At 34.2% G+C, this 27421-nt stretch overlaps 1 protein-coding gene across 7 annotated transcripts in view; it reads right to left on the bottom strand.

Annotated features, from left to right (window-relative positions):
• Positions 1-27421, bottom strand: part of Ncoa1 (nuclear receptor coactivator 1) — a 249632-nt gene that overhangs the window by 167961 nt on the left and 54250 nt on the right. For 6 of the 7 annotated variants that reach the window (XM_026384981.2, XM_026385416.2, XM_026385509.2 and 3 more), the window contains one exon: positions 25528-25663. The gene's annotated coding sequence lies outside the window, so the exon portion shown is untranslated. Of the gene's footprint in view, positions 1-25518; positions 25664-27421 lie in introns of all 7 variants that reach the window. The other variant, XM_026385104.2, reaches the window with a different exon arrangement.

Raw genomic sequence — 27421 nt, 5'->3', positions numbered from 1 at the left:
CAAAAATCAAACTAGACAAGTAATTGTTAAATCTCATGATTTGGGCACAGCATCACCTACTCTGCAAAGTTCTTTCCAACTGAACCTCTAACCCTGAAAATAAAATAATTTAGTTAGTCCTTTTGTACTTCTATTCAAATAATTCAATTGAATTGCTAACTGAATTTAAAAATAATCATTTGGTGGTCTAAAACTATCGTTTAAATTTTTAATTCTGATTTTTAAACATTAATGTTCAAAACACTGCTTTATAAAATATCTACTTTTTAAGGAATCTATACACATTTATCTAAAGAGAACTTATTATGTTTTTCCATCATATAGACAATGCACAATTTGTTTTGTGCAAAAAAAATTAACAAGTTGGTTTTTCTTTAAAAATCTCTTGTTATTTTATTCCAAATAAATTTCAGAATCCTAATCAGCAAAAAAGCCTGCTTTATAAAAGTCAACACTGAGTACCCAAATGTTGATAACATGTTAAAAGCTAAGGAAAAAACTAACAATAGACTTACTTTTCCATAATGTCCTAGAGAGAAAACTAGGCCCTCAATTCAAAATTTTTAAAAATCTGATTTTTCATTAGAGTATGATTTGTGAAACACATTCTAGCAATATTTTTGACAGAACAATGATAGCTGACATAGTTTTCTTTTGTGTTCTGTGAAGAAAAGAGAGATTTTTAAAAACAGAAGTAAAGCTAAAAGAATTACACATTTGTGGGACAAATTCAACAGATGTGTCTCTCTTTTTGCAATACTTGGGATCAAACCTAGCACCTCCTGCATGCTAAACAAGCATTCTTCCATTGAGCTACATATCCCTAACCCCAATAGATGCTTCTTAAAACAGCTCCCGTTTTAAACCTAAACATTTTTGTAAATAATTTTAAACAAGATATCCACAAAACATTTTTCCGTATTATATTTAAAGTTTTATTCAATCTTCTAAAAACACTCTTTTACATAGCAAACTTGAGCAAACAAATAATCAGATTTCTATACATAGTTTACAATGAAAAGCTTAACTGCATTATAGCAACTACTGAAACAACTTCTCCTATGAATTCCAGTCTATAGTGATCTCCCTGAATCTGTCTTATATACCAGAGCTAGAATGATACAGCTTTTTAATGTTAATCTCTGTTGAAACACCATCAATGACTTCCCATATGGCAGAATAATGAAGTCCCACCAATTAGCCTGCATTAGAAGTCTACTCAGAATCCTACCCTTATCAGAAAATCATTTCCCATCTGGCCCTCCTCCAGTTAATTCCTATTTCTAGGTCTTTCCTCATACTGATCCCACCTGGAGTACCTTTCCCAACTCCAAGCCCCCAAGAAAATACTACTACACTTTCAAACCAAATTCCACCAATTTGCTCCCCATCTCCCTTACTTATTAATATTCTTGAGAACAGGTCTTGGATGTGCATTTTTTAAAAAAAAAAAAAAGTTAACATTATTCCATCAATGTATCTACTTCAAAAAATATGATAATAATTGTTGAGTTTTCACTATATGCCAAGCTCTTCTAGGCACTGGTTTCACAACAGGCAACAAAAAAGATACAGTCCCTGCTGTTACAGTGTTTACACTTATATGTAATGGATATGAATTATTTGGGTATTATTTTAGCATAATGAATCACATTTCGAAATGCTGACCAATTAGTTTATTTTCAACTTTTACTATTATAAGTAATACTATCGTGAACATAGCTCAAATACAGTTTTGTTATTCCTTGGAAAATTTACATGGGGTCAATCCCAAGAGTAGGGTCATTAAATCAATAGCCTTGGATATGTTCATGTCTTTTAAGATATATATGGATTCCATATAAGCTGTCCCAATTCAAAAGAAATGCATAAGTACTTGATTCCTTATGGATTTTTTTATTATCATTGCTCAATAAGCAAGGAAAAAGTAATTCACTAATGTTTTCATTACCAATGAGATTGAACTCTTTTCCTTAAGTGTGTTTACTTTATGCTGCCTTATGACTTAATTAGCATGTCCTTTACCAATGTACCTTCTGGACTCTTAGTATTATAAATACTTTTACAATAAAGTAATCATTGAGTTCATATTTGTAAATGTTTTTGTAGTACTGGATACTAAACCTAGGATACTCTGCCACTGAGCTACAACCCAGTCTGTCATTCTCTTTTTGGAGACAGGGTCTGGCTAAGTTGTCCAGGCTGGCCTTGAACTTGTGATTCTCCTTTTCATTTTAATCAAGTTGACTTTCTTCATATAAGTGTGATAATTTTTTTAGAACAGACTTTTTTAGTCTTTTACTTTTGAAGATTACTATTCTTTGTATAGTTTTCACTAGTTTTTCTATTTTAAAAAATTAACCATAACATTTGCATATGGGTGGGTTCAACACAAGCTTTTCTAACCACTATCTAATCATCCTAAAATTTATTAACCAATTCTAACAGATTGTTTGCATTATATATTAAATTCCTAAGTCGTGTCTTCTCAATTCTAAAGACAATTGCTTTTCTTAAAATAATATATTTAAGTTTCTTATACTTGGAGAGGTATCACAATTGAAATCTACCAGTAGCTAAACAAAAGACTAAGTTGTAATGGCCATCACTGCTTGCCTATGTGTTAACCTATGGGGAATACCTTCCCCCAGATATTATCTGTTTATCTATGATCACAGCTGAGTTAACAGCATAGTAAACTAACATACAGTTGATTTTAACTTAAATTTGAAAGCCTAACTTGATTGAAAATGTTTCCAGAAAGACTGAATTGTGATAAAGCACTGAAATAAAAAAGCTATTATGATGCAAAAGTTGTCCATTTCAAACCAAGCAAGGGCAATTAAAGGCAGCAGAAATTGCAGTCTCTTAAAATAGATCACAGAATTATCAGAGCTGGAAGATACTGGTGTGACCAATTTGCATTTTACAAAGTACTGTCACCCAAGTGCTGGATATCAATCTGTTGAAAGTTTCCAGCTGACTCAAAGAGGAAGTTATTTAACTCATGGTTTATCTATAGAAAAACTGAAACTATATAAGTTTAGACAAAATAGGAAAGCAATTAAATTCCAAATATTTCTCAAATAACTCAGAATTTTACTGACAATCATAACATATAAAGATTAAGAAAGCAAACACAGGTGAGGCAAAGCAGCAGTCAGAACATGGAAAAAGATTCAAATCAATCTCATGATACCAAAGAAAATGGTGAAATATGGATAAATGTGTACTTTAAGACTTTCTAAAAAAAAACAGTATATTTTCTTTTTTTCATGAAAATATAGTAAATCTATTGCACTGATCTTAGATTTGAGAAAATTCATTCTGTACATATATAAATATATTTGTCTATTCAGTTTCTCATTTATTTACTCACTCATTTCTAAGTACAAAATAGCAAGTACAGAGAAGCAAGTAACAAAATTAAAGACATAATACATAAGATCAAATCTTTGCAAGATCCTAGGTTATTGTGAAGCAGAAACATGCATGACATGTGAAGAAAACCCAACTTAGTTGGAAAAGGACAACTGGTAAGATAACTAGCTAATAATACAATTTAAAAGCCCCTCATAAAATTAGAAGTAACTAAGAGCGGATAGAAATAGCTAGGGGAAAGCAAATAACTATAGGTCTTAATTCAGTTAAAGGTGAGAGTACTAAGAACTTTCTAAGGCTATGTGGTACTTAACCAAGACTCAAAATACAATTCATTTATTTATTCACTTTCATTCTCCTTATTTATTTATTTTGGTCACACAGAGTCTTGCCTATGCTATTCATTCATTCTACGCTGAGCTACAACCCCTCACCCACAAATATCATAATTCTTAGCCAACCACTCTTCCACTTCAATAGATTCAAGAAAGTAAAAAGGCAAGGGATTACGTCAGTCAAAAATCACTATTATTATCAAACGGTTTGGACCACAGGCCAACTAGAGACTCCTCTACCTCAGTTATAGGTAAGCCAAATAAATATACTCAAAACACTAAGTACTTACCAACTAGTGCCTTGAATTCTTTTACTTGGGCCCACATCTAACTCATAAAAAAGGAAGATGAAAAAGATAAGAATTTCCACAAACAGGTATGATGTAGTAACAGATCAGATTTATCCTCCCAGGTTAGACAATAGAAAACTGGATAAAACATGAAAAAACAGTTTTCAGATACTGGACAACAGTCAGAGCACCAATGGAATTCCTAAGAGGAGGAAAGGTAAAGCAGGGTACCAGTTTGTCATGTGAACTACCTGAGCTTAGGGAAAAGGATACTTAAAAAAAAATAGGCAAAAGAATTTCCGGAACTCATAAAAAGCTATGAAGAATTTATATTCTCACTTGATAGAGTGAAAAGGGGGTTGAGATCTCTTTCAGTGGTAGAACATTTGCCTAGCATGCACAAGACACTGGGTTCAATTCTCAGCAACACCCCCACCCCCACATAGACTGAAAGGACCTCACAACACATGAGATATCACATATTCAGTAGGAAATTGACTTCTAAATTGGGTATGGGGGGAAAGGATGCCCTCTACTCTGGACTAACAAATCTTCCTCCAAATAAAGCAGGTCTCAAAAACATCAAATTAATTTCAGAAAATTCAACTGCATACCAAAACTTAGACCAAAATTATTTTTTAAAAATACAAAAAAATACAGCACTAAATAGAAAACTCACAATGTCTGACACCTGATCAAAATTTACCAGGTACAGGAAAAAAAAAAAAAAAGGAAAGCATCACCTATGATTCAGAGAATAACAAATCAAAAGAAACAACAGACACAGAACTGACAGAACAGAGACAGAACTTGACAGACATGATTAAAGAACTACTATAAATGTGCTCAGTGTGCAAGGAAATGTGGAAGAGGAGAGCAAGACGTTTTTAAGGCCCAAATGAAACTTTTGGAAATGAAAAATACAATATCTGAAATGGATAAGATTGAAAGCAGATTGAAGAGTTAACTTGCAAACACCAAAATATGTATAATCTGTATTACATTTTTCATCAAAGGTATTATATATGCCTTCAAAGCTAGAAAGAATTCACTGCAAACACTCTGGCCCCAGAGCCAGTTTTTGGAGAAAATCCCCTTAAATTTCCTTTCATAATTTTTAGTTTACTCAGATTTTCTCTTTCTTAAATCAGGTTGGGTATTGCCTAATTCATATCAGAAAGATTTCAAATAATAATGCTCTCTGACAACTTTAGAAAAATCTCTACTGGGGTTGGGGATGTGGCTCAAGCAGTAATGTGCACGCCTGGCATGTGTGGGGCACTGGGTTCGATCCTCAGCACCACATAAAAATAAAATAAAGATGTCGTGTCACCGAAAACTGAAAAATAAATATTAAAAAATTCTCTCTCTTCTCTCTCTCTAAAAAAAGAAAAAGAAAATAAAATAAAGATGTTGTGTCCACCGAAAACTAAAAAATAAATATTAAAAAATTCTCTCTCTCTCTTAAAAAAAAAGAAAAATCTCTACTACTTTTATCTATTTTATTCTTTTAATTTTAATTTTTGAGCCTTTCCATGATAATATCTGTCATATATTTGTCCATTTGTTTTTTAATCCTAAGAAATACCTTTTAGATATTTCGTGGTTTCTTGTTTTTTTCATCCATTCGTTCCTTTTTTTCTCTCTCTTAGTATCCTCCCTTTCTCCTTGGCATTCATTTTGTTGGGTCTTGTTTGTTCTTTTTACTAAATTGTGAAGTTGAGTAATCTGTTCATTTCTTTATCAACAATGAAGTTAATTAAAATTACGAATTTACTTCTAAACGTAGTATTACTCTTAGCCTAAATCATATTCCAGCTTGCTAAAAAAAAAACAGTTATTGTACTTTTTATCTACTGTTAAATATTTAAGAAAGATTTCTCTTTGATTTTTCCAAGTGGTTAGAATTGCACATTTTAAAGTTCTACTGTAGAACTTTAAATGAATAATTGATGGGGGGGGGACTTCAGTTTTTTCCTAGAATTTACTGAGGTTTTCCTTTGTGGCTTAATCTAAAATTGATTTTTTAAAATGTTCCGTGATCAACTGGAAAAGTATATTTAATCTCAAATTTAAACGAAAGGTAACTAAATAAATCCCATTATCAGCAATGCAGGTGTTAAACTGTTCTTCTTTGGGTTTGCAGTCTTCACTAGCATTAAGTCCAACTTTTTCAACACAAACGTAAGGACAGAGATTCTCAATTTTGGACCTAATTTAACTTTATGTTTTCTCTGCTAGATGTATAATAGGCAAAGATTATTTCTTAATAATGTAAGAAATTTCTAATTTCAAAAAATGTCCAAAAAAATCTCAAAAACGTAACAGCTAACTATTCTCATATTAAACATCTTTATGTTCATTTATTTTATTATTATTATTTGTGTGTGTGTGTGTTTGTGTCTATATGTGTCTGTATGTGGTAATGAGGACTGATTGCAGGCCTTGCACATGGTAGGCAAATATTCAACCACTGCATTTTACCCCAAGCCTCCATGTTTATTTTTGATTGAATTTAAAACAATAAGGGTCTGGAGGTATATAGTTCAGTGGGAGAGTGCTTACCTAATAAGCACAAACTCTGATTTCAATCCCTAGTACAATCAAAAAAATTTAAAAAATAAAAATAAAGTAATAAAATATGTGAACATTCACTCCAAATCAAGTGCCACTGGCAAGGCCCTGGGTTTGAACCCTAGCACTGCACCACCACCACCACTCCACATATACACACACACAAAATAAAACAAAAAACTCCACTATTGTCAAAACCAATAAAACGTCCCCCTTTTTTTTTAAATAGCAAAATGTGGTTTGACTAGAAAGTAGCATGTTAACCACTATGATCTCACACGTATGAGATACTATTCTAAAACCAAGTGATTATAATAACTTTCTGGAAGCCCTATCACATCATAAACCTACACTGAGCTAGTGAACTATCTCAGTCATTTGTTTCCCATTCTACCTTTTGCAGTTTTTTTTAAGCTAAAAGAATAATTCACTTGGCAAAGACTGGAAACTTGTTTTTATCCCAAGAGAAAGAGATGAATGAATCCTGACTCTATTGTGAGTTAGTTAACCTATGGGTAAGTTTTATTATAACTGTTTCCTTACATATAAAATAGATGCAATAATAACTTATACCTCACATGGTAATTGGGACAGTATGAACACATATGGAAAGTATCAGCCAGATGTTGTAGCACATGCCTATACTTCCTGATACTTATGAGGCTGAAGCAGATGATCACTTGAGCACAGGAATATGGGCCAGCCTGGGAAACACAGGGAGACACTATTTCATTCATTCATATATACATACACTACATACATACATACTTAGTGTCTTATCATAGTGCCTGAACATGGTAATCATTAAATGTTAGCTACTATTACCATTACTGTATTTTTGTCTTCCTCCTATCAGCTTTCTTTTTCTTCAATTCACTTGATCCCACACTTTCTACAGACCACATTAGTTATGCCTCCTGAGTTATGATCATCTTCACAATAATAACCATGTCAATGCCTTCACCAAGTAACCGACGACAGAAGTCAAATCGAGAAACCTCTTAATTATGCTCATTCTTGCATATTATCTTCTGGCTTCCATAGCATCCAGATTTAGTTTGAAGAGCATTTCATTTCTCCGCTCAAGGTTTTCATGCTCAGGTAAGAGAGTGAGTTTCTATCACACACATTTATTTTGTTTTTCAAAAAAAATCTCTTACCAATAACCAATGGTCCCCTAAAATTAAATCCTCCTCTTTAATACTAACAAGTAACTGGTTATACAATTTCCTTTTGTCACTTTAAACATTATTTTAATTTGCTGACTTGTCTTCTTTTGACTTTTAAACAGAATTTAATATAATCAATCTTTTTTCTCTCTTACTTTTTCCATATTTTACTGATGCATTATAATTACACACAATGGGGAGGCAGAGCCCACCCGCCCATCCCACGCCACCACAGCCTGAAGTTGTGGAGGCAGAGCCTGCCCACCCAGAACTACGGTGGCCAGGAGTTCCAGGACAGAGCCACCCAGCGTCCATGCTGAGAGCCACCCCACATTGGGGCTCCTTATTCACCAAAGTGTGGCTCCACAGCCCAACTTCAGGAAACACACAGGCTTGAGGCTGCCACCACCATGAAACTGAGATATCACCGCTTCTATCAAGAGACAACAATAAGGACCTGGCAACATGTCACCAAGGTCCCTGTGGCCGGGCGCAGCAGAGGTTTCACTGGGGGTGCTAATAGTTATCCTGTTGCTGAGGTAACAGGGAGTCTTGCATAGGGTTGCCTGTCTTGTTTCTCCTACTAACAGCCAACTTCCTATGATTACCTTCTCACTTGTCATATAACCTAATACATCTATATTCTCACATCCCATCTCATAAACATCTCAGCCAATTCCCCAGTACCCCCTTCCACCATCAGAATTATGCAAACCTATTGATTATATGGTTTAAGATAACCAAACTCCTTATTTCTGTTTATAGTGACAAAATTGTAAATGTAAAAATAGAAGCTAACTGATACATGGTTGTACAATGGGTTCATTGAGTATAAAATATTGATTTCTCCCTTAAAATTGAGGTATTGGTAACCTGTATGCACAGTGTAAGACAATAGGGCAGAAGCTATAATACCTCGAATCTACACTGAAAGAGAGGAAGACACAAAGACATCATGAAAAAACAAGGGAGAAAAGTACCCCAAACAAACCAAGACACTGCGACAATATATCCATAGATAGTGAAGTAGAGGAAATGTCAGAGAAGGAGTTCAGAATATACATAACTAAAATGATTTGGGAATTAAAGAGTGACCTAAGTGAGCAGATACAGGCAAAAATCCATCACTCTAACAAAGAGATAAGAGAACAAATTCAGGCGACCATCAATCACACCAACAAAGAGATAAGAGAGCAAATAACAGGTTGCAAGAGATTACTTCAAGAAAGAGATAGATACTGGAAAAAAAAAAACAGAAATCCTCGAAATGAAAGAAACAATAAGCCAATTTAAAAACTCAATAGATAGCATCACCAACAGACTAGACCACTTAGGAGACATAACTTCAGACAATGAGGTCAAAATATTCAAAATATACAATAAAATTGATCTCACAGTGAAGATGGTAAGAAAACACGAACAGAAAATCCAAGAATTATGGGATACCAACAAAAGACCAAATTTAAGATTTATTGGGATAGAGGAAGGGTCATAGATTCAAACCAAAGGAATGCACAATCTCTTCAATGAAATAATACCAGAAAATTTCCCAAGCATGAAGAATGAATTGGAAAGTCAAATACAAGAGGCCTATAGGACACCAAATGTACAGCATTACAACAGATCTACACCAAGACATATTATAATGAAAATGCCTGGCATACAGAATAAGGACAGAATTTTAAAGTCCCCAAGAGAGAAATATCAGATTACCTATAAGGGAAGACCAATTCAGATCTCAGCAGATTCTTCAACCCAGACTCTCAAAGCTAGGAGATCCTGGAACAACATATACCAATCTCTAAAAGATGATGGATGCCAACCAAGAATCATATATCCAACAAAATTAAGGTTCAAATTTGACGATAAAATAAAAATCTTCCATGATAAACAAAAGCTAAAAGAATTTACAGTAAGAAAGCCTGCATTACAGAACATTCTTGGCAAAATATTCCACGAGGAGGAAATGAAAAACAACAATGAAAATCTGCAAAGGGAAGAACTACAATAAAAGAAAAGCCAACCAACGGAGAAGCCAAGTCAAGCTAAATACCAAAAAATAAACAAAAATGACTGGTAATACAAATCATATCTTAATAATAACCCTAAATATTAATGCCTTAAACTCACCAATCAAAAGACAAAGGCTGGTAGATTAGATTTTTTAAAAGACCCAACAATATGCTGCTTTCAAGAGACTCATCTCATAGGAAAAGACGTCCACAGACTGAAGGCGAAAGGTTGGGATAAAATATACCATTCACATGGCCTCCATAAGCAAGCAGGGGTTTCCATCCTCTTATCAAATAAAGTAGACTTCAAACCAAAGTCAATCAAAAGGAATAAAGATGGACATTTCATACTGATTAAAGGAACCATACATCAACAAGACATAACAGTTACAAATATATATACGCCCCAAACAATGGAGCATCTACGTTCATCAATCAAACTCTTCTGAAGTTCAAGTGTCAAATAGATCACAACGCACTAATTCTGGGTGACTTTAACACATCTCTTTCACCACTAGATAGATCTAGCAAACAAAAGCTAAACAAAGAAACTATAGAACTCAATAATACAATCAATAACTTAGACTTAACTGACATATATAGAGTATATTATCCATCAACGAGTGAATATACTTTCTTTTCAGCAGCACATGGATCCTTCTCTAAAATAGACCATATGTTATGCCACAAAGCAAATTTTAGTAAATTCAGAAAAGTAGAGATACTATCCTGCATTCTATCAGACCACAATGGAATGAAATTAGAAATCAATGATAAAATAAAAAATAAAAGCTAATCCAACACCAAGAAACTAAATAATATGCTATTGAATGAACATTGGGTGGCAAAAGATATCAAGGAGGAGATTAAAAAATTCTTGGAAGTAAATGAGAACAGTGATACAACATATCGAAATCTCTGGGACACTATGAAGGCAGTGCTAAGAGGAAAGTTCATTGCATGAAGTTCATTCCTTCAAAGAAGAAAAAGTCAACAAATAAATGACCTAACATTACAATTCAAAGCCCTAGAAAGAGAAGAACAAATCAACCCCAAAAGCAGTAGGAGACAGAAAATAATTAGTGCTGAAATCAATGAAATTGAAACAAAAGAAACAACTAAAAAAAACTGACAAAACAAAAAGTTGGTTCTTTGAAAAAAATAAATGAAATTGATATACCATTAGCCATACTAACAAAGAGAAGGAGAGAGCTCAAATTACTACCATCAGTGATGAAAAAGGAAATATCATGACAGACACTACAGAAATACTGAAGATATTAGAAATTATTCTGAAAATTTGTACTCCAATAAAATAGAAAATATCAAAGACATCAACAAATTTCTAGAGGCATATGATATGCATAAACTAAATCATATGATATGCATAAACTAATTGATATACACAATTTAAACAGATCAATTTCAAGCAAGGAAATAGAGGATGCCATCAAAAGTCTACTAACCAAGAAAAGCCCAGGACTGAATGGATACACAACTGAGTTCTACAAGATCTTTAAAGAAGAACTAACACAAATACTTCTCAAACTGTTTCAAAAAATAGAAAAAATAGGAAACACTTCCAAACACATGCTATGAGGCCAACATCACCCTGATTCCAAAACAGACAAAGACACATCAAAGAAAGTAAACTTCAGACCAATATCTCTAATGATTATAGATGCAAAAATTCTCAATAAAATTCTGAGAAATCAAAGATGAAAACATATCAAAAAGATAGTGCATCGTGATCAAGTAGGGTTCATCCCAGGATGCAAGGTTGGTTCAACATACGAAAATCAAAAAATGTAATTCATCACATCAACAGACTCATAGGTAAAAATCATATGATCATCTCAATAGATGCTGAGAAAGCATTATTGATAAAATATGATATCCCTTCATGTTCAAAACGCTTGAAAAACTAGGGATATCAGGAACATACCTCAACATTGTAAAGGCTATCCATGTTAAGCCCCAGGCCAACATCATTCTAAATAGAGAAAAACTGAAAGCGTTTCCTCTGAAAAGTGGAAGAAGACAGGGCTGCACTCTGTCACCACTTCTGTTTAACACAGTTCTTAAAACTCTAGCCAGAGCAATCAGACAATGAAAGACAATAAAGGGATACGGATCGGGGAAAAAAGAACTCAAATTATCAGTATTTGCTGACAATATGATTCTATACCTAGAAGACCCAAAACATTGCATCAGAAATCTCCTAGAACAAGAAGAATGAAGCTAGTGGCATTACTATTCCAGACCTAAAACTATACTAAAGAGCAATAGTAACTAAAACAGCATGGAATTGGCACCAAAATACACCTATAGACCTATGGTACAGAATAGAGGACACAGATTCTAACTCACCTAACTTCACTTATCTAACATTAGACAAAGGAACCAAAAATGTACATAGGAGAAAAGACAGCCTCTTGAACAAATGGTGCTGGGAAAACAGGAAATCCACATGTAACAAAATGAAATTAAACTTCTATCTCTCACCATGCACAAAACTCAAATCAAAGTAGATCAAGGACCTAAGAATTAAACCAGAGATCTTACACCTAATGGAAGAAAAAGTAGGCCCAAATCTCCATCATGTCAGTTTAGGCCCCAACTTTCTTAATAAAACTCCTGTAGTGCAAGAATTAAAATCAATAATCAATAAATGGGATGGATTCAAACTAAAAGCTTCTTCTCAGCAAAAGAAACAATGAGTGAGGTGAAAAGAGAGCCTACAGAATGGGAGCAAATCTTTACCACAAGCACATCAGATAGAGCACTAACCTCAAAAACCTTAACAACAAAAAAACTAATAACCCAATCAATAAATGGGCCAAGGTATTGAACAGACAATTCTCAGAAGAGGATATACAATCAATCAACAAACATGAAAACATGTTCAACATCTCTAGCAATTAGAGACATGCAAATCAAAACTAAGATTTTATGTCACTCCAGTCAGAATGGCAGCTATTAAGAATACAAACAACAGTAAGTGTTGGCGAGGATGTGGGGGTAAAGGCACACTCATATACTGCTGGTGAGACTGCAAATTGGTGCAGCCAATATGGAAAGCAGTATGGAGATTCATTGGAAAACTGGGAATGGAACCACCATTTGACCCGGCTATCCCTCTCCTCAGTCTATACCCAAAGGACTTAAAAACAGCATACTACAGGGACACAGCCATATCAATGTTTATAGCAGCACAATTCACAACAGCTAAATCATGGAACCAACATAGATGCCTTTCAGTAGAGGAATGGATATGGCAACCTTGGTATATATACACAATGGAACATTACTCAGCATTAAAAGAGAATAAAATCATGGCATCTGTAGGTAAATGGATGAAGCTGGAGAATGTAATGCAAAGTGAAGCAAGCCAATCCCCAAAACCCAAAAGCTGAATATTCTCTTAGATATGAGAACACAGATGCATAATGGCAATCGGTGGGGGAGCCTGGGAGGAATGGAGGAACTTTAGATAGGGTAAAGGGGAAGGAGGGGAAAGGAGGGGGCAATGGGATAGAAATGATGGAAGAAGGAGTTAGACATCATTATCCTAAGTATTCATGTATAAGACACAAATGGTGTAAAAATATTCTATGTATAATCAGTGTCTTGAAAAATTGTGTTCTATATGTGTAATGTGAAATGAATTGCATTCTGCCATCATGTATAACAAATCAGAATAAATTTTTAAAAATATTTTTAAAAAAGAAAAGAAAAACAGCAATGTCAAAAAAAAAAAAGTTGTTAGATCAGATTATTGGTCCCCAGCCCTAGAATTGCAGAGTCAGTAGTTTCCTAATTATGTACTAAATTAAAATCTCTCTTATCATTTGTAATACTTATTATGCAGTTACTCAATAAAATTTTATTACAAATATAAAAAATTATACACACAATGCTGGGATTCATTGTTACATATTTATGTATACACATGATATAACAATATAATTTTGACCCCAGTATTTCCACTTTCCCTCCATTTCTCCTTCTTCCTTGGTTTTATAACTTCAATAGCTATGCCATCACTCAATAATTATAACTGTCCTTTGGAAAATGAAACAATCTTTTGTGCCTCTACAATCTTCAGTTTCCAAACACTCTCATATCATCTTCAAAAATACCACTAAAGGATATATTAAAAGGTTGCTTCAGTTTTCTGCTATACAAAAGAACAGGTGAAGCTGCTGTGGAGGGTTGAGGATGGTGAAAGAGAAAAATATTACATTTTTTAACTAGCTATGAAAACCTTCCATAGATTGTGTACAGCTATAACTAATTCTCTCAGGGATAAAATCAAATTTTCTTTCTTACTAGAGTCCATGGGCCTCCTACTTTGCTATCTCACTACATCATCATGCCCTCTGCAGTCAGCTAGAGAAAATCAAAAACCCATGGACTCTAGTAATACAACATTCTTCTCTATAGTATTTATGTCCCATCTCCTCATAGCCAAGTACTATTGGGAACCAATTCAATCTCAAACTCAGAAACTACTGTTTAAAAAAACCTCTCTACAGAGAACACAGAGATTACTCATTAAACTACCATAACACATTATCAACAGTTTTTCCTACCTGTCCCAGGCCTAGGACTTACTGAAGTAACTAAGCCATATTCTCTCCTCCCCATTTAAAAGTTGAAGAATAAAAATCAATTTTAAAACAAAAGAATGAAGTAGTATTTTTAAAAAGCCAAAAGGTATATTTACTATATAAGTATTATGTGCTAAACAGGGTTCTAAAAGGCATTGCCTAATTTTATCTCAAGTGGCCTATATAAAGTCAAGTAGGAGGTAATTACATAACAGATATGGGGGTTAAGGAAAGGAAGGAGTAATTTTATCTAAGACTCAAAGAGATTCACCAAATAGGACTAATAAAATCAACAAGTAATTGAAAGTAAAATGAGCCATGAAAAGGCTGCTTTACAGATCAGCAGGGAAATATAATAATAATTTTTAAAAAATAGTTGCTGTTAGAGTTTATTCTTTGGTTTCTGGCTATAATAATTCTTAGTGCATACCTTGTATTTGTAAAGAGAGTAAACTCAACTCTGATTCCCTAAGTATTAGGGGATACAATTAAACCATTTCCAAAATCTAAACTACAAGTAAAAATGGTCTTAAAATCGGATTCCTTGGGCTGGGGATGTGGCTCAGCGGTAGCGCACTTGCCTGGCATGGGTGACATATTGGGTTCGATTCTCAGCACCACAAATAAATAAATAAATAAACAAATAAAGGTCTATCAACAACTTAAAAAATATTTTTTAAAAAAATCAGATTCCTTGAACTGGGGTTGTGGCTCAGCAGTAGAATGCTCACCTAGCACAAGTGGGACGCTGGTTTTGAGACTCAGCACCACATAAAAATAAAATAAAGGTGTTGTGTCCAACTTCAACTAAAAAAAAATTTTTTTTTTAAAGGTTGTGGCTCAGCGTTAGAGCACTTGCCTTGCATGTGTGAGACCCTGGGTTCAATTCTCAGAACCACCTAAAAATAAATAAACAAAATAAAGATATTATGTGCATGTATAACTAAAAAAATATATATTTTTTAAAAAATTGGATTCCTTGATTTGTGGGATGACATGACACATGCTATTTTCTTATCCACATGGCAGTCATTTGGAGGTCTGAAAGTATATGCCTCCCTGGAGCCAAAGTACACCCAAATATCCCAGACCTGTGTGTGGCTTTATAATCACTTCCACACCTAGGCATTCCCTGGCAGTTTTTCAGAGGTTTTGCTTTCATAGTATTTTACCACTCATTCATTTCTGAGATTTAACCATCAAGATAGATATTTAAGATCATACACATTATTTTTATGTGTTCATTTTAACAATGTAAAGCAAAGTGAAATCATTTGTTCTTGGGAGATAATGTCAGAAATAGGTTTGTATGCTTGTCTCCAAATGGGTTCATCTTTCCCATCTAACTCATTTATTATACTGGAGCATAGGGAGGTAGAAAGATAAAATTCTAACAGTTGTTGAGAAAAATGATACTGTCTCAAAGTAGGGTAATTTGTTTTAGCCCCAACATACAACATGAAAGAAAACTGCCTCTTGTTTTAAGTGAACTGGGTCACAAACTGCACTTCCTAATATGCTTCCACCAGCATTCTTCACATATTTTGTTGAGGGATAATTAAGAGACTATAACCTTCGAGTGCAGTAAAAAAAAGGACAGCATTAAGTTGTAAAGTCAGGTAAGACTGACTGAGTCTCTGCAACAGTATTTTTAGCTATGTGGCCACAGTATAGTTAATCAGTCTTTCTAAGTTTTAGATATGTAAAAGAAGAAAATAGCTCTAACTTGATAAGAATTAAAATGAATGTGTCGATATTTAAATAAAACACACACTGAAAATGGCACAGTAAGGTTATATAACATATAAAATAATTTTTGCAATGCTAATTTTTCATATGTTTGATATGCCTTTAAGGATTCATATATATATGTATATACAGATAGACATTTTCTGCATGGTGCCAACATATGGTATCAATGTCATCAACATCTAAAAGTAAAGATTTTACATATAAAAAATTTTAACTCCTTGGCCAGCAAACAAGACAAGCAAAATAATAAAAGGTATAAGGATTAGAAGATAGGGATTATAAATAAAAGTTATTGTCAAGCACAGTGGTGCATGCCCGTATCCCCAGCAATTCGGGAGGTTGAGGCAGGAGGACTGCAAGCTCATGTCTCAAAATAAAAAGGAGCTAATGACATAGCTCAGTGTACCCATAGGTTCAATGCACAGCACCACAGAAAATTAAAGATAAATAAAAAGTTGTAAAAAGAGATAAAAAAAAAACTAGCAAAGCATAGACTGTAGGGGTCAGAAAGCCTGGATACCAGTCCCAGCTCTATCACATACCAGCTAAGTAACTTTTGGCAAGTTAATATCTACTCCATCAGAGTTCTTATGAGGATCTAATGAGTTAAAATGTATAAAGTACTTAGAATAGCACGTGGTAAACTATAAGCACTATATAGTAAAATTGTCTGTTCTGGGCAATGTTTTTCTACACTCAACAGACTCAAGAACTTATTAAAAATAAGAATTCAGCAGATTATTAAATAGATGTATTTATTTAGAGTATTCTTATGAGCCAACCAAGAGAAAAATGTAAATATTTGGAACTTTTTCTTATGGAATTTTCCCAGGAAGCTTAGAGAAAATTATGAAGAACTATCCCTCTTCTCATCTAACACCCACAATATCAAATTCAGAAGTGTCTAACTTAAACAATGATCAACAACTTCATAGCCAATCTTCTTTAATCCTCCCTTGTATTCCAGATAATAATTAAGTAGACTTGAGGCATTTACTTGCATCCATTAATATTCATTATACCCAACATACTTAATTCTTTAACATCAAATATCCAGTCAGGGTTAAAATATCCCTGTTTATGTCAGAAATGCTTACTAAAATTTGGGTCAGATTCAAGTTCAGTTTTTTTTCAAGGCTACTTAATGGGCAGTGTTTGAACTTTCACCAAAGGAAATCTAATGTCTGGATATTTGTCATCCTGTAATGCTAGCAGCCACTAAATGACCATTGCACAGGTCCAGAAATTCGTTACAAAGTGATGATGATCTACTCTATCATTTCTTCTTCATTTATTAACTAGAATGTTTCTAAGAAATTAAAAAAAAAAAAAACTTTCTTTCCTCCATTATTTGGCTACCTTGAAGTACAGCTGGTTCCCAAACATACTCTAAAGTAAGCCAATGAGTTTTAAAAAATAAATATTGTCATTACAAAGCCAGGCTCAATGGTGCAAGACCATAATCCCAGCAATTCAGGAGGCTGAGGCAGGAGAATTGCAAGATTGAGGCCAGCCTCAGCAACCTAGTAAGGCCTCAAGAAACTCAGCAAGCCCCTGTCTAAAATAAATAAATAAATAAATAAAGGGCTGGGGATATAGCTCAGTGGTGATGTGGCCCTGAGTTTAATCCCCTGTACCAAAAAAAAAAAAAGTATCAAATATGAGCTGGCCATGGTGCTGTAATCCCAGCAACTCAGGAGGATAAATCAGGAGAACTGCAAAGTTTGAGACCAGCCCTAGTAACTGAGCAAAACCCTCAGCAACTTAGTGACATCTGTCTCAAAATAAAAAGTAAACAGGACTGGGGATGCAGCACAGTGGTAAAATACCTTGGGTTCAATCCCTAGTACCAAAAAATTAATAAAGTATTGTGATGTGATTCATTATATTATAGTTATGTTTAGTGATACTCAAGTTGTCTCATCTTTGGCCACTCAGAGCCATCCAATCATGCATCTGAGTCATGCCACAGCCCTATTACTATTTGATAACTTTACTGAAAGATCTATAAGTCCCCAGGTTTGGAATCAGATCAAACCATAAACCAATCTTCATATTCAGCTGGTTTCTTTCTTATTCTTTATTTCTATTAAATTTTAAATTCCAAAATATAAATTAAAACTTTGTAGTCTACATGTTATGATGAAACATGAATCCAGAAATTATAACAAGATTTCTCTCTGAAGTCTTCTTTCAGCATTCCATTGAAAGTGGGGAGTGGGAGGGGAAACGCATATCCTACTCAAAACTGAAAGTTAAATTCTTTAACTTGAGAGACTTGGGGAGGGGGGTGAAGATTCCTAATCTACTCTCTGCTTGCTTTTTGGTTCCTGAAAATATTTATTTGTGTTACATTTCAAAATTTTGATTTTTTTTGGGGGGGTGGAGGTATTGGGGATTGAACACAGGGGTACTAAACCACTAAGCCACATCCCTAGCCCTATTTTGTGTTTTATTTACAGTCAGGGTCCCATTACTGAGTTGCTTAGTGCCTCCCTTTTGCTGAGGCTGGCTTTGAACTTGTGATCCTCCCGCCTCAGCCTCCCAAGCTGCTGAGTTACAGGTGTACAGGACCATGCCCAGCAAAAATTTGGATATAATTTTTAAATATGCACAAAAAATCATTTTTCTGTGATAACTTAATAAAATTATGAAGTGTGGGCAAATGACTAAATTCTTAGATTGAACTATTTTATACCATAAATCAGACTTTTGCAAATTCCTCATATCTCATCCTAAACTAAAACTCATGATACTGTGACTTGAAATGAAAAGTTCAGACTACTTAAAATATTGTTATGCCCCTTGAAATAATATAAATGACATTAATAGTAATAAATATTTATTGTTTTACAAAAATACCAACTAACCAACAATGCAAACACTTCCCCTACACAGCTAACACACATTACTATGGAAAAGCAGAACACTATCGTTGCTAATCATTTCTTCACAAAACTCTGAAAAGATGTGGGTTATGCAGCCCAAAATCACTTATATTCACAATTTTTACTCTTTTCTCCAATACTAAATCATGATCAAAAGTCAGACTACTGAATGGCATTTCTTCTCTCTGAAAAAAAAAAGTAGGATATGAATTGATAGCCTGGTGTCAAAAAAAGCCTGTACACCTCAAACTGTTGGTGCTTTGATCAGAAGGAACGAATGAGACTCTGCCAAGCTATAATTGTTCAGAAAAAATAAAAAATAACCAACCACCAACTAGAAAACAATATAAAAACAAAAAACATATATGCTATAGTGATTTTTCAGTGATAAACAATAACACAACCTACATGGAGTGCTGGTATGTTCTCAGTACATCAGTGCTTTACTTCAGCTGAAAAACAAAATATCCACTAGCATACGCATGACAATTGCTTTTCCAGATGGTATGCCTTTGATAAGGGATTTTTGCCAAAAGCTCTTTTTACTTTCTCTCCAAGCATAATATTTGTCATTAACTTTGAAACTGGTTTTACAAGCTTCTCAGTAGCAGTGTGAGCTGACCTGTTTTTGCTGAGAAGGAAACCTCTGAATGATACTTCGTTACTATGTTCTCCTCTGACTTTAGCCATAACATTCAAGAATTGCACACCAAAAAGCATTAATGTGTATTGTTTTATATCACTGTTTCATTTTTCATCATAATGCTAAACACTAGTTATTATAAAAGAAAAAACTAAGAAATACAAATTCAATTCTCTCAAGATAGCACTAAGTAGAAGTAAAGCTTGCACTCTTTCCATCATATCACAAAGAAAACTATAGCAAAGGGATACCCATTTCCTAAATAAAACGTGCTGAAATTTGTGTTCAAATATTTTATCAAATCCACACAAAATATTTTTAAAGCCTGACAACTTAACATGAACTATAATACATGATAAAGAAACTTTCACGTATTCTAGGGCATTAACTCATCCTCTCAAATACTGATTTGTTTTATTCTAATCCTCCAAAAACAACAAAATTCCTTATATCTTTTTTTAAATTTATTTTTACTTTATTTATTTATTTATTTTTATTATAAGTTGTTCAAAACATTACAAAGCTCTTGACACATCATATTTCATACATTTGATTCAAGCAGATTATGAACTTCCATTTTTACCCCGTATACATATTGCAGATTCACACGAGTTCCACATCTACATTTTTACATATTGCCATACTAGTGCCTTTTGTATTCTGCTGCCCTTCCTATCCTCTACTATCTCCCCCTCCCTTCCCTTCCCGTCTTCTCTCTCTACCCCATCTACTATAATTCATTTCTCTCTCTTGTTTTCCCCCCTTTCCCCTCACTTCCTCTTTTATGTAATTTTGTATAACAATGAGGGTCTCCTTCCTTTACCATGTAATTTCCCTTCTCTCTCTCTTTCCCTCCCCCCTCTCCACCCTGTTTAATAGTGATCTTCTTCTCATGCTCTTCCTCCCTATTCTGTTCTTAGTTGCTCTCCTTATATCAAAGATGACATTTGGCATTTGTTTTTTAGGGATTGGCTAGCTTCACTTAGCATAATCTGCTCTAGTGCCATTCATTTCCCTGCAAATTCCATGATTTTGTCATTTTTTAGTGCAGAGTAATACTCCATTGTGTATAAATGCCACATTTTTTTAATCTATTCAACTATTGAAGGGCATCTAGGTTGGTTCCACAGTCTAGCTATTGTGAATTGTGCTGCTATGAACATCGATGTAGCAGTATCCCTGTAGTACGCTCTTTTAAGGTCTTCAGGGAATAGTCCGAGAAGGGCAATAGCTGGGTCAAATGGTGGTTCCATTCCCAGCTTTCCCAGGAATCTCCATACTGCTTTCCAAATTGGCCACACCAATTTGCAGTCCCACCAGCAATGTACAAGTGTACCCTTTTCCCCCGCATCCTCTCCAGCACTTGTTGTTGTTTGACTTCATAGTGGCTGCCAATCTTACTGGAGTGAGATGGTATCTTAGGGTGATTCTGATTTGCATTTCTCTGACTGCTAGAGATGGTGAGCATTTTTTCATGTACTTGTTGACTGACTGTATGTCCTCCTCTGAGAAGTGTCTGTTCAGGTCCTTGGCCCATTTGTTGATTGGGTTATTTGTTATCTTATTGTTTAATTTTTTGAGTTCTTTGTATACTCTGGATATTAGGGCTCTATCTGAAGTGTGAGGAGTAAAGATTTGTTCCCAGGATGTAGGCTCCCTATTTACCTCTCTTATTGTTTCTCTTGCTGAGAAAAAACTTTTTAGTTTAAGTAAGTCCCATTTGTTGATTCTTGTTATTAACTCTTGTGCTATGGGTGTCCTATTAAGGAATTTGGAGCCCGACCCCACAATATGTAGATCGGAGCCAACTTTTTCTTCTGTCAGACGCAGAGTCTCTGATTTGATATCAAGCTCCTTGATCCATTTTGAGTTAACTTTTGTGCATGGCGAGAGAAGGGGATTCAGTTTCATTTTGTTGCATATGGATTTCCAGTTTTCCCAGCACCATTTGTTGAAGATGCTATCCTTCCTCCATTGGATGCTTTTATTTTAGCCCCTCTATCAAATATAAGATAGTTGTAACTTTGTGGATTAGTCTCTGTGTCCTCTATCCTGTACCATTGGTCCACCCTCCTGTTTTGGTACCAGTACCATGCTGTTTTTGTTACTATTGCTCTGTAGTACAGTTTGAAATCTGGTATCGCTATGCCACCTGATTCACACTTCCTGCTTAGAATTGCTTTTGCTATTCTGGGTCTTTTATTTTTCCATATGAATTTCATGATTGCTTTATCTATTTCTACAAGAAATGCCATTGGGATTTTGATTGGCATTGCATTAAACCTATAGAGAACTTTTGGTAATATCGCCATTTTGATGATGTTAGTTCTGCCTATCCATGAACAGGGTATATTTTTCCATCTTCTAAGATCTTCTTCTATTTCTCTCTTTAGAAAACTACAGACCAATATCTCTAATGAACCTAGATGCAAAAATCCTCAATAAAATTCTGGCAAATCGGATACAAAAACACATCAAAAAAATTGTGCATCATGATCAAGTAGGATTCATCCCTGGGATACAAGGATGGTTCAATATACAAAAATCAATAAATGTTATTCACCACATCAACAGACTTAAAGATAAGAACCATATGATCATCTCGATAGATGCAGAAAAAGCATTCAACAAAGTACAGCATCCCTTTATGTTCAAAACATTAGAAAAACTAGGGATAACAGGAACTTACCTTAACAATGTAAAAGCTATCTATGCTAAGCCTCAGGCTAGCATCATTTTGAATGGAGAAAAATTGAAGGCATTCCCTCTAAAATCTGGAACAAGACAGGGATGCCCTCTATCACCACTTCTATTCAATATAGTTCTCCAAACACTGGCCAGAGCAATTAGATGAAAGAAATTAAAGGCATAAAAATAGGAAAAGAAGAACTTAAATTATCACTATTTGCGGACAATATGATTCTATACCTATAAGACCCAAAGGGTCTACAAAGAAACTACTAGAACTAATAAATGAATTCAGCAAAGTGGCAGGATATAAAATCAACATGCATAAATCAAAGGCATTTCTGTATATCAGCGACAAATCTTCTGAAACGGAAATGAGGAAAAACACCCCATTCACAATATCCTCAAAAAAAATAAAATACTTGGGAATCAACCTAACAAAAGAGGTGAAAGATTTATACAATGAAAACTACAGAACCCTGAAGAGAAAATTCCTTATATCTTAAATAAATAATCTCAAAATCTAAACTCATCTCAAGAAAATATATTGTACAAATGTATTTCGTAAAGTTTTCCAAGTACAAATTGTGACATTTTCAATTTTCTTAATTTTAAAAAAGGAAAGCAACATATATGTATGGGGATATCACTCGGTAAAAGCTTAGAAAAGAATAAGGAGAATAAGAAATTGATCAATTAAAAATGTCTGTGGCATAGTGCTTGCCTTACACGTGTGCGGCACTGGGCTCAATCCTCAGCACCACATAAAAGTAAATAAATAAAAAATAAAGGTATTATATCCATCTACTACTAAAAAAATATTTTTTAAAAAAATGCCTGCCTTAAGAATTTAAGTCAGCTCAGGAGGCTGAGGCATGAGGATTTCGAGTTCAAAGCCAGCCTCAATAAAAGCAAGGCACTAAACAACTCAGTGAGACCTTGTCTCTAAAAAAACACAAAATAGGGTTGGGGATGTGGCTCAGCGGTCAAGTGCTCCTGAGTTCAATCCCCAGTAGCCCCCCACCAACAAATAAAAAGAATTTAAGTAACCTAATTTAGGATGCATTACACTTTCATAAGTAAAACCACAAATGGTTAACAACCACAACCATTTATTCAGCAAATTCAATTGGTCAGAATCCCTATTTCCTAATCTTTACCTTTTTTTAAGGCTTGAATATAGTGTTTAACTATATTACTTAGAAAGAGAATTTATGATTTTATGTGCTCCTTTTATGACTACACATAAGTGTTTTCAAATGGGTGTATTTAGTCTCTTTAGTTCCAGAGCAAACTTTCCAAGTAAAAGAAGTCTTCAACTTCATTCATAATGAAGTTATAAAATAATTTATATCCTTCCAGAAATCTAGAATCATTGTTTGCAAAGTTTAGGCATTCTATTTATGTTCTTAAATGAAAGAAAGAAGGAATGACATATCTTAAATAAATAAGTAAACTGGTTCTGGTAATAAGACAAATTGTTTTTAATCATCATTACTACTTGTTTCAAAATGACACCCAAAAAAAACAACAACAAAAAAAAAAACCTAGAAAAGTGCAATACATCTACTAGCTGCCAGAGAAAATTTCAAAACTTGTCATCAGAGCAACCTAGCTCTGTTCATTTGTTACCTGATACAAGATAACTTTCTTCTACACAAATCCTGGTGGCACATGCCGGTAATCCCAGCTCAGGCGGCTGAGGCAGGAGGATCGTGAATTCAAAGCCAGCCTCAGCAACATAGCAAGGCACCTAGCAACTCAGTGAAAATCTGTCTCTAAATAAAGAAAAAAAAAAAAGCTGGGGGAGTGCCTCAATGGGTAAGTGTCCCTGAGTTCAGTCATCAAAAAAAAATGCACCATCACCTTCTAGGAGGCGATCCACTTATTTTAACTAAGGCAGTCCTTAGGATTTACATTACATGAACTCCTATTAATTGGGAATTTATTGCTTTAGATATTTTCCTCTCAAAACAGAACAAAATGTCTAATGAGATATGAACTTACAAAACTCTCTAAACATATACAGAGAAACCAACCAACTTTGACCTGCCCCCAATCTATTTTCCATCCGTTTTACCCATGTGGAAAAATACAGTGAAAACAAAAATGATTTTGCTTTTAAGTAAAATACCTCAACTACCCTGTTTGGAATTTATGTGTCAGAAAAATAAGAGAATTATTTTATTTTATGTTGACACTACATTTTCTTTTTGTTTCCAGATGTTTTATGTAGTGTTTAAAGTAGAGATCCACCCCTTTTTGGAAAAGTCACTTAACTGTTTATGTATCTTGCTTTTCTGGTCCAAGTGAAATTAATCCATCAGATCCCAAAGGTTCTATAGGGATAGCTTATGGGAATTAACAGGGACACTTCTTGGTGAATGGAAAACCCTAACAATGAATGTTTAGGGGAAAAAAGGGAGAAATGTATCAAACAAAACTAAAAGACAGGACAGGTGTTGTGACTCAGTGTAGAGCGCCTGCTAGCACCTGTGAGGCACTGGGTTCAATCCTCAGCACCACATTAAAAAAAAAAAATGAATGAATGACACTAAAACTAAAGGTTAAACTAAGGTCCCTAATAATATATAGGCAGAATGTCAAAATGCTGAATTCTGCTGCTTATCTCAGGGTCATAACATGAATAAAATAAGTATTAAATTGAGATTTGTTAATTACGATTTTTCCAGTGTAATTTACTGAGTCTTAATCTTTACTCAATACATTTCTTATAACTGACATACTTCCTAATAATAAGGAATTTCGATCTTTAAAATCTGGATGTTTGGCCAGGTGCGGTAGTGCATGCCTATAATCCCAGTGGCTCAGGAGGCTAAGGCAGGAGGAATCTGAGTTCAAAGCCAGCCTCAGCAATGGAGAGGCACTAAGCAACTCAGTGAGACCCTGTCTCTAAATAAATCACAAAATAGGGCTGGGGATGTGGCTCAGTGGTTGAGTGTCTCCGAGTTCAATCTCTGGTACAAAAAATAAAAAATAAAAATAAATAAAATCTGGATGTTTTCTCCTTTGCAGGCAGGGCATGGGAAGAGATGAACTCTTCTCTAGCTAGCCACTCTAACATACAAGAACTTTTAAACTTGCAAAAACAATATACAGAAAACAACATTATAAAATGACTGGCAAGGAGTCAAATAAAATTAAAATTGTACCTCAAATACCTTAGAATAAGCAGAAATTCTAAATGTTGGTGCCTTCATTTGGAAGCAAAGTTTCCTAGTGCATGATCTTGTCTGATGGTCCTTGATTTTATCATCAGAGTCAGTTCCAGTTACATTTCCATTAGCATGGATAGATCTACATTAAGAAAAAGAAGACACATTTAGGCCACTGAAATCATTACAGATTTTAGATACTGTGACACATCACTGTTCCCTGCAAACATACAAAGAGTATCACATAGATGCTTGAGTTAATTAAGAAATGCCAATTTCTAGTCTTATCATTACTACAGGTGACAAAAATGCTAATTAAAAACTAAAAATATTAATAGACAAATAAAGTTGACAAGAGATAGAGACTGGCTTGGAAGGAAGGAAGGAAGGAAGGAAGGAAGAAAAAAATTTAGATCCCCAAAGAAGGTATGTAGCAAATTGGAGTATATCAAGGAGCTCGTAACTATGAATCTTACTCATCAGAGCTGCTGAAGTCACCCCAGAAGAAGTGGCCTCAGTATCTATTCTAATTACTTTTAAAAGCTGACCCTTTATTTATTTCTTTATTTGAAGCCAGATTCATAAAAACCTTGTCTTTTGCAATTTTCTATGTATTCTTGCTAGCAAATTCTGGCTCATGTAAAATAAAGGAATCTCACACACATAGTTTTTATTTCAAAGGCCATCATTTTTTAATCAGTTCTGAAATATTGTACAAATTTTCCTGTTATCTTTCAGTGTCCATATAGTAATGTTTATTCTTTTTAATTTTTTTGAATACATAAATTCCTGATTCAAAAATCAAGATGATATAAAAAGGAACATATATCTGAGAAGTCTCATTGCCTTCACAAGTAACCCACTTTGCCCCTGCTTACTGTAGATTACCACTTTAGTTTCTTGTATGTATATCCTTTTAGCAATTTTTTATGCAAATATACTTAAGTGAAAACATAGTCTTATTCTTCCTGCCTTTTTAAACAGTTTTTCTACATTACTATTTTTTTTTTACCCAGTTATCCTAGATAATTTTCCATGTCAGGGTATGTTTCTTCATTGTTTTATAGTTCTATATTTCACTGTATAAATATATGCCAGTTTGTATAAATAATCTCATTTTCTAAAATTATATTCTATGAATTATCTTGTTTCTGAAAATAATTTAGTTCAAGAGTAACAAATATATAAACCAAACAGCACAGAGACCTATGGTGTGATTTCACAAATTTTTTATTTTATTATTAATAGACAAATGGGATTACATCAAATTTAAAAGCTTCTTCTCAGCAAAGGAAACAAAAAGAGTGAAGAGAAAACACAAAAAATAGGAGAAAATATTTGCCACTCTAACATATAAAAGGTTAATATCCGACAAGAGGTTAATACCCAGAACTCAAAAAGCTCAATTACAAAGCAAAGCAAAACAACCTAATTTTAAAAAAGGCAACAGACCTAAATAGACATTCCTCAAAAGAAGAGATGCAAACACCCAACTCTATGAGAAAATGTTCAACATATCTAATAAGAGGGAAATGCAAAACCATAATGTGCTATCATTTCACTTCAATAAAAATAGCTATTATGGGGGGGGGCTGGGAGGCTGGGGTTGTGGTTCAGCGCAAGAGCCCTTGCCTAGCACGCATGAGGCCCTGGGTTCAATCCTCAGCACCACATAAAAATAAATAAATAAAATAAAAAGTATTGTGCCCAACTACAACTAAAAAATATGTATTAAAAAAAGAATAGCTATTATCAAAAAGAGAAAAGATAAGTGCTGGCAATCATGCAGAAAAACCAGGAACATTTACACACTGACAGTGGTCAGAGGGATGTAAATTAGCATAACCACTATAGGAAACAGTATTCAGCTTCCTCAAAAACATTAAAAACAGAACTACCA

This window comes from Urocitellus parryii, chromosome 12, assembly GCF_045843805.1.
Source record: "Urocitellus parryii isolate mUroPar1 chromosome 12, mUroPar1.hap1, whole genome shotgun sequence".
NCBI lineage: Eukaryota > Metazoa > Chordata > Mammalia > Rodentia > Sciuridae > Urocitellus > Urocitellus parryii.
The sequence above is the reverse complement of the archived record's forward strand: the minus strand, read 5'-3'. Positions and strand labels throughout refer to the sequence as shown.